Genomic DNA, 9,179 nt, shown 5'->3' with positions numbered 1-9,179 from the left:
CATCAACGCACTAAACACGTAGAGATCGATATTCATTTTGTTCGTGAGTGTGTTGCTCTTGGTTACATTAAGGTCTTTCATGTTTCTTCTACCCTCCAGTACGCAGATATCTTCACTAAAGGACTTTCTACTACACTATTTCAGGAATTTTGTATCTTATAGTAGAGTGTTAGAGTGGATATATGCGTATCTTATATTTGTGTATATCCTATGTAGACTTGACCTTATCTCATGTAAATACTATATATACATCATGAATGCATAGCTCTCCTTTCACGGAGATTTACACAATTACACATCCAAAACAGGGGCAAAGTAGCTTTTTATTTCGGGTTCTACATTGCCATGGTGAACAAGGGTGATGAAAAGTTTGAAGGTTCATACTCCCTGAGAAGGTCTACGCTTTGAGGGAACTCGATAATACCAACATTGGCCACTACTATTTAGGGTTGGACCATTTCCTGGATTACTCCGCCTACAAGGCAAAGCAGAATCAAGTCGTGAGAGCCAAGAAATAGTTTAATGCGCTGGCTCATCTCCTTTCTTTCTATTTTTTGCTCTTTAATGTTGGCTTTCGTTTCAAGTTTGATGCTTCAAGACTTCAAGCTATTGTTTTCAGTTTGATGCTTCAAGACTTCAAGTTATTGTTTTCAGTTTGAGATCTTTTGTCCCAATGTTTTGTTTCGGATTCACTATGTGATATGATTCAAATTAAAGTTGTTTTCATTTGATGAGAAATTCAATTTGCTTCTTTCGTCATTATACACACTTTAACGTAATTTATTTTCTTGATCAGTTATATCATTCATAAGTTAATAAACCATTTTGCAGGAAGCTTATAAAACAGATCATCACAGGTGTGATCTTGTTTCTGTTAGTTTATGCCGTTTCACCATTAATGATGTATTTTTTATAAACCTACTTTGAGGGATATATCATGTATTGCAAGTAGTATAAGGTATAAGAGTGTGTGCATCTTTTTGTTTTCCAACACATACCTTTCCATTCATATTCAAAAGGGGAAACCATTACAACAAGTGCCTCCTAAAGCGTGTAACACCTACAGAAAACAAAAGTTACAAGTCTAATGGAAAACTCCAAACCAAGTAACCAAGAGAGTGTTAGCAGGGAGAATATTCCTTTGCTTGAGCGTTAACTTTCCGAGATGAGATCTGAGCATGCTTTTAATTTCTGAGATAAGAACCAAGGCTGGTCGAGATCAGGAGGCAGTGTGAAGCCTCGAATTACGCTCCTTTCAAATTGTATAAACTGAGGCTTGATACGCTAATCGGAGAATCCAAGCAGTATTTTTATCTCTACAAGGATTCTTCAATCATTTGACTCCATCATCAAAGTTAATTGGAGGAGAAACATTGGCTTTGCTAGTGAAGGAATGCCACACTGCAGCAGCATAGGAGCAATCAAAGAAGAGGTGTTGACGAGATTTATAATGACTATTGCAGAGAAGACAAAGAGACGGAACATATAGTCCCCAACTTACCAATCGATCACGGGTGAGTAGCCTGTGACGGGAGTTAAGCCAAGCAATGAAAGCGTGTTTGGGAATCCTACCCTTGAACCAAACTGATTCAAACCAATCCACCTTGTTTCCAGGAGGATGCAAGTGAGTCCAAGTTGCAGCCGTTGAGAATATATTTGATGCTGGCGCATCTCCAATCTTCCAGAGCTTCTTCCTGCAAATTAACAGCTGAGGTAGAAGGGAGGCATGCTTTAAGTAATTGAACGATGGGATTGTGAGTCCGACTGTGTGAAATCCACCACTGGCCATCTCTTATAGAATCCGCAACCACAGAATTAAGTGCCAATCCTGATACTCTTGGCCCTGCAATGCATCCCTTGTAATGTCCAACAGAGGCCCTAACGATGTCCAGTTATTGGTTCAAAACCTGCAGGTAGCTCCGGAACTCAAGTCACAAGGCCTTAGCTTACATAAGCTTCTCCAAATCCAGCCATCAAAAGCATATATATTATGGAAGTCATCTTTTATAATGTGAGAGACATAGCTTCACAAAACTTTCAAGAACAGTGCCAAGTGCACCCACATGTTGATTTTAGATTGGTGCGTTTTCTTCTCTGTCCACTTCAGCTTGAGTTAACAAAAGACATAATCAAACCCAATGAAAACAGAACCACGATCAATCAGTCAGTCAAAGATAATGAAACAAAAAAAAACAACCTATCAAATTACGAAATGGTTTAGAAAATCATCAAGAGGATCTATCTTAAAATTGCAATTGGTTACACTTGCAAAGTTTAAATAGGTAAATAAAACTAATATTAAGACAACTTACTATTCACAATCACATAAATAACTAGGGATTGAGGTAAATTAAGAATCACAAAGATACAATGTGCAGTCTCAACATAATCCTCATAGAAACAACTAATCACATTATCTAAATCCATACCTTACATATGATTTCTTCAGTTAAACAACTAATCGAATTTAGGATGAACATGAATATTTTGTATTTAATTAATCATATTTATCTAGTAACTATGATTCAAATCTCCGCAATGTCACCGAGGAAAATATATTATTAATGTCTAGATCAAATCCCTGTTGTTGAAGGTTTCTGATTCAATTCCAGTTTTGATCTTGGTTAGTCTTAACCGAAATCAAGAAGAGTTGAATTGGATGGTTATCTCCGGTTTTGGGGACATAGACTAAACCAGGAAGAAGAAGTTAAAACGTAAAGCTTCTAACTGCAGTGGAAGGTTTTCTGTTGTATTGAAACGTTGTGTTTCTTATTTCTCCAAGCTTCTTCATCTTTGTATCTCTGAGTTTGTTTCGAGAGAGAGAGACTTAGAGAGAGAATCACCATTGTTGTAAGCTCGAGTTTGAGCTGTGTTCAGATTGCTCTAATAGTGAATTTGCCAGATTGATTCGGCTCCGGATGTAGGCTTGATCACATCGATCTTGCTGAACCGGGTAAACAAACTTGCGTCTTGTGTTCTTTGTTTTCTTTATTTGTTCATTCGTTCGATATTAATTCAGATTGAGAGAGAGTGATTCGTGAGGATTGAATACTCGATTCGTATCATACTTACTTTGAATCGTAACAAATTGGTATCAGAGCTATTGGTTCGCTCGTCAATCTCTATCGATCGATGGCAACGACCGCGAGAGTTGAGATCAAGGTGTTCAATGGAGATAGCGATTTCTCGCTATGGAAGATCAGATTGTGAGCGCAGCTTGGGGTTCTTGGTTTAAAGAGTATCCTAAATGATTTTACTCTGACGAAGACCGTTCCGGTAACGAAGGATGAAGAAAAGAAGGTTTCTCCAGAGGAATCATCAGAGTCGTCGTCGTCACAGACCAAGGAGGTACCAGATCCAGTCAAGATCGACCAATCCCATCAAGCCTTTACTATTATCATCAATCATGTAGGTGATAAGGTACTTAGAAAGATCAATCACTGTGAAACGACAGCTAAGATGTGGGCATTGTTGAATAAATTGTATATGGAAACTTCTTTGCCGAATTGGATCTATGTGCAGTTGAACTTCTATTCGTTTAGGATGGCTGAGGCTTAGACAATAGATCAAAACGTGGATGATTTCCTAAAGATTGTTGCTGAACTTGGGAGCTTGGAGATACAGGTCTCAGAGGAAGTGCAGGCTATATTGTTGCTAAACTCATTACCAGCAACCTACAGTCAACTCAAGCATACTCTCAAGTACGGAAACAAGAGTCTATCAGTCCAAGATGTTGTATCTTCGACTAAATCTTTAGAACGAGAGCTGACAGAGTCAAAGGAGTCAGTGAGATCTACATCTGCTGCATTGTATACAACTGAAAGAGGGAGACCTCAACAGCGAAGTCAGCAGAATGGTTCAGCTAATAAGAGTAGAAGTCGATCAGGTTCAAGATCGAAGGTCACTTGTTGGTTCTGCAAGAAGACTGGACACCTGAAGAAGGATTGTTATGCTAGAAAAAGGAAAATGGAGAATGAAGGTCAGAATGAAGTAGGAGTTATTACGGAGAAGTTAGTATTCTCAGAAGCTTTGAGTGTTAACAATCAACTGATAAAGGATTTGTGGATTCTTGATTCTGGATGTACTTCTCATATGATATCTAGAAGGGATTGGTTCATAAACTTTGATGAGAATGGTGGAACAACTATACTGCTTGGGGATAATCATTCAGTGGAGTCGCAGGGTCAAGGTTCTATTTGCATTAATTCACATGGTGGCTCAATCAAGGTTCTGAACAATGTTAAATATGTTCCAAATCTGAGAAGAAATCTCATCTCAACCGGTACTCTTGACAAGCTAGGGTACAAACATGAAGGTTGAGATGGAAATGTAAGGTACTATAAGAACAACAAAACGGATTTGTCTGGTAAATTGCAAAATGGTTTGTATATTCTTGAAGGAGAGACTGTTATCAGTGAGAACCTGAATACAGAAGGCAAAACGGACAGTACAGGGTTGTGGCATAGTAGGCTTGGTCATATGAGCCTCAACAACATGAAGATTCTGGCTGGTAAGAGATTATTACAGAAGAAGGATATCAAGGACTTAGCATTTTGTGAGCATTGTGTTATGGGAAAATCGAAGAAGCTGAGTTTTAATGTTGGTAAACACACTACAGAGGATGTGTTAGGATATGTTCATGCAGATCTATGGGGTTCACCAAATGTCACTTCATCACTTTCTGGTAATAGTATTTCTTGTCGATTGTTGTTGATAAGACCAGAAAGGTATGGCTTATGTTTCTTAAGACCAAGGATGAGACCTTTGATCGGTTTTGTGAATGGAAGGAGCTGGTTGAAAATCAAGTTGGGAAGAAGGTGAAAGTTCTTAGAACGGATAATGGTTTAGAGTTCTGCAACTCTAAGTTTGATGAGTTTTGTAAAAGAAACGGTATTGAAAGGCACAAGACTTGCACCTACACCCCAGAACAGAACATAGTAGCTGAAATGATGAACAGGATCCTCATGGAAAAGGTTAGATGCTTGCTAAATGAATCTGGTCTAGAGGAGATTTTCTGGGCTGAAGCAGCATCTACTGCCGCATATCTGATAAATCGGTCACCTGCATCAGCGGTAGATCATAATGTACCTGAAGAGTTGTGGTTAAATAGAAAACCTGGTTACAAGCATCTTAGACGGTTTAGGTCTATTGCTTATGTGCATCATGAACAAGGGAAGCTGAAGCCGAGAGCTTTAAAAGGAGTGTTTCTAGGTTATCCTCAGGGTACAGAGGGTTATAAAGTTTGGTTACTTGAGGAAAAGAAGTGTGTAGTCAGTCGAAATGTAATATTTCACGAAGAAATGATGTACAAGGAGTCGGCAGGTAAAGTACAAGGTGATAAGTCAACTGAGGTTAAAGGTGATAAAGTTTTACTTGAGTTTGGTAAACTGGGGTTGGAACAAGGAGAGAGTTCGAACTCAGGTGGAGCTAATATAGAGGAAGTGAGTGACTCAGAAACAGAGTATTTCGAGCCTGAGGAAGAAGCATCCGCACCTGTTGCAAGCTTAAAACATTATCAGTTGGCGAGAGATAGAGTACGAAGAGAAATTAAAGCTCCTCCTAAGTTCTCAGACTATTCACAGTCTGCATTTGCATTAATGACTGCAGAAGAAGTAGTTTGTGAAGATCCTCAGTGTTACCATGAGGCTATCATAGATAAGTTTTGCAAAGAGTGGGATGCAGGAATGACTGAAGAGATGAGTTCCTTGAAGAAGAATGGAACTTGGGTAGTTGTGGATAGACCTGTAAACGAAAAGGTAATTGATTGTAGATGGCTTTACAAGAAGAAGCCTGGTATTCCTGGTGTAGAACCTGAAGGTATAAAGCTAGATTAGTGGCAAGAGGCTTTACACAAAGGGAAGGAATAGACTATCAGGAAGTGTTTGCACCAGTGGTGAAACACATTTCCATCCGAACTTTAATGTCATTGGTTGTTAAAGATAATCTTGAGCTCGAACAGATGGATGTTAAAACCGCTTTCCTTCATGGAGAGCTTGATCAACCATTGTACATGGAACAACCAGAGCGTTATGAGGAGAATCCAGGTAAAGATCAAGTTTGCTTATTGAAGAAATCGTTATATGGACTTAAGCAGGCACCACGACAATGGAAAAGGAGATTCAATGCTTTTATGATTAAGCAAGAGTTCAATAGAAGTGAACATGATCAGTGTGTCTACGTCAAGGAGGTATGTCCTGGAGAACTTGTTTACTTGTTGTTGTATGTGGACGATATGTTGCTAGCTGCTAAGAGTATAACTGAGATCAATAAGCTCAAGGAAGAGTTAAGTAGGGAATTTGAGATGAAGGATATGGGTGCAGGGAGTAGAATTCTTGGAATTGATATTTCTCGGAATAGAGAAGAAGGCACTCTAACATTATCCCAATCTAGATATTTGGAGAAGGTGTTAAAAAGGTTTAATATGAATAAAGCTCATATTGTGGAGACTCCGATTGGGACACATTTCAAGTTGAAGCAGTTAAACATGTTAGTGAATGTGTTGATGTCAATAAAATACCATATGCTAGTGCGGTTGGAAGTGTGATGTATGCAATGGTAGGCACTAGACCTGACATAGCCCATGCTGTTGGTTTGGTGAGTAGGTTTATGAGTAAACCTGGTCGTGTGCACTGGGAGGCTGTGAAGTGGTTGCTGAGATATCTAAGAGGAGCCAGTAATTTGAATCTCACATTTACTAAAGGTGATAATCTGAAGATAGAAGGTTTCAATGATTCAGATTATGCAGCAGACCTTGTTAGAAGAAGGTCAACCAGTGGTATTGTGAACATGTAATGCTAATCAAATAGCTCCCCCTACTAATTTTTCTGATACTTCTCAAGTTCCACCTAAGTTATCCTTGGTGAGAAGATGTGGCATTGCATACAATTTATGTTCCTGGTGACATTACAGGTGTTACTATTCGAAGTAAGAATGATACGAATCGAGTATTCAATCCTCACGAATCACTCTCTCTCAATCTGAATCAATACCGAACGAATGAACAAATAAAGAAAACAAAGAACACAAGACGCAAGTTTGTTTACCCAGTTCAGCAAGATCGATGTGATCAAGCCAGATGGACATGATATGTGTTCTTCTTGAAGAACACAACAGAGTCTATCATTAAAGTGTATTCACCAAGAATGATGTGCGTCAGTGGCAAGAGGACAAACATATTGTATTTGGTGACGACAAGGACAAGCTCTGTTCTGGTCTATCTATTTAACTTTATAATTAAAGAGACTTTGGAAGAATGCTACAGACTATATATTCTAGTCCATCTATTTAGCATATGTATGTTTATAAGGAAAGGAAAGGCGAAACCGAAAACCTTACCTAACTTCAATGACAAAAGTTCCCAATTAAAAGTAACTTGAACACGTCATGGAACTAATTCTTTGGATAGCAGAATCAATATCGTCCATGTGGATGCCAACAACAACCCTCATGAGTATGTGTTGAGGCCTTTCAAGAGGTAAAACCTCTCAAGCGTTTTAACCCAAAGTAATCATAATTAAAATCACGGTCATATATGATTAATTTCACTGTCTAGACGAGCAGCGTTCTGAGATTGAAACACAAATTAAAGCATGACTGAGGGTTTCAACGATACATTACATTCCAAGAAACAAATATTTTTTTTCAAGTACGTTACCTTCATAACTATCCTAGATACATTCTCATCTATTAAAGAAGCCTTGAATCCAGTTTTCTCATTGACATGGTGGGACATGTATGCAACCCTGAAATTATAAACTCAAATAATATAATCAATGAATGATATATACTCAAACCAAAACAAGAAATAAAATTCCAATCTTACGTCTCATAAAATGATTTCTTAGTGTTCTTGTGAAGATTTGAGATAGCAATCATAGCAGCAAGCTGAAAATAAATAAAATGGTTTCAATTATATAGGAATTCCAAGTCATTTATATTTATTTGGGAGAAAAAAGGAAAAAGTACTGACGTACGTAGGCATAATGAGGATGGTTACAAGACATGGAAGCAGCAGCGTCGGCAGCCAACTCGTCGAGTTGAGTTGTAGTTATTTTCATTGTAGAAACGAGCAGAGACATTTTGAGCAACGAGGAGAGGGCCACAATGGTAACTGCTAAGCCCATAGCTTAGCTTCTTAAGTCGTACTTTAATTTTCTCCAAGTCAAAAGTTTCAACCCATCCATCGCGCTTCACCACGTACAGATTCTTTGCCATTAGTAGAGGACTAGTTTCTTTTTCCCAAAGCTTTAGACCTAGGCTCGACCTTATCTCTCTAAACTGACTACAGAGGTTTTATTAGGGATTAGTTACGTAACCATCATTTAATAAATGACTAGTTAAGAAGATAACCACATCATGTAAAACCTATTTACCAGATTAAATGAATTACTCTAACTATTTGAGTAAAAAAAAATGAATTACTCTAATTAAATCTATTTATTAAAATAGATTTCAACGCAAATAAATGAGAGTATCTATTTAGTCTCATTTCGATTATTCATACCTAAAGGCTAAAACTATAAAAAACAAAACTATGTGATATTTTAGACAATAATTCATCTTGATATTTTAACGCCAAAACAAAATTATGTGATTAAACAGAAAAATGATTCCATTACTTTAAGTCTTTAAGGAACAAATGATTTTATAATTTTTATGGAAAAATACAATTCCACAATTTTGGCAAAGAAAACCAATTATAATTTAATTCTGCATTTTCGGCGGAAAAACACGATATCACAATTTTGACGAAAAAACTCGGTTCCAAAGTTTTAATAACAAAACGCATGCAATTCTATATTTGGGAACACAATTATAATATAATACTCTCTCCGTTCTAATTTAGTTGTCGTTTTAGGATTTACTTATTGTTTCATATTAGTTGTCGTTTTAGATTTTCAATGCAGATGTTTGATGAATATTCTAATCTTATCTCTGCTGTTTTAAAGTTTCAACCAATGAAAAAATTATAAAATATGTTAATGAAGGGCAAAACATAAAATTTAATAGTTTCCTTAATTTGTGTGCAAAAACCTTAAACGACAGTTAAACTAGAACAGAGGGAGTAATATTATATAATAAATAAAATAAAATATTCCCTCCATTTCATATTAAGTGTCATTTTAGACTGGAAATTTTGTTTCAAAATAAGTGTCACTTTGTATTTCCAATGTAAATGT

At 37.2% G+C, this 9,179-nt stretch overlaps 1 pseudogene; it reads right to left on the bottom strand.

Moving 5' to 3' along the window:
- Window positions 1–1,084: 1,084 nt before the first annotated feature.
- On the bottom strand, window positions 1,085–2,427 carry LOC147944216 (uncharacterized; annotated as a pseudogene).
- Window positions 2,428–9,179: the final 6,752 nt, after the last annotated feature.

Source organism: Camelina sativa, chromosome 5 (genome assembly GCF_030686135.1).
Source record: "Camelina sativa cultivar CO46 ecotype springtype chromosome 5, ASM3068613v1".
Taxonomy (NCBI): domain Eukaryota; kingdom Viridiplantae; phylum Streptophyta; class Magnoliopsida; order Brassicales; family Brassicaceae; genus Camelina; species Camelina sativa.
Note: the sequence above shows the minus strand (reverse complement) of the source record. Positions and strands in the feature narration are given on the sequence as shown.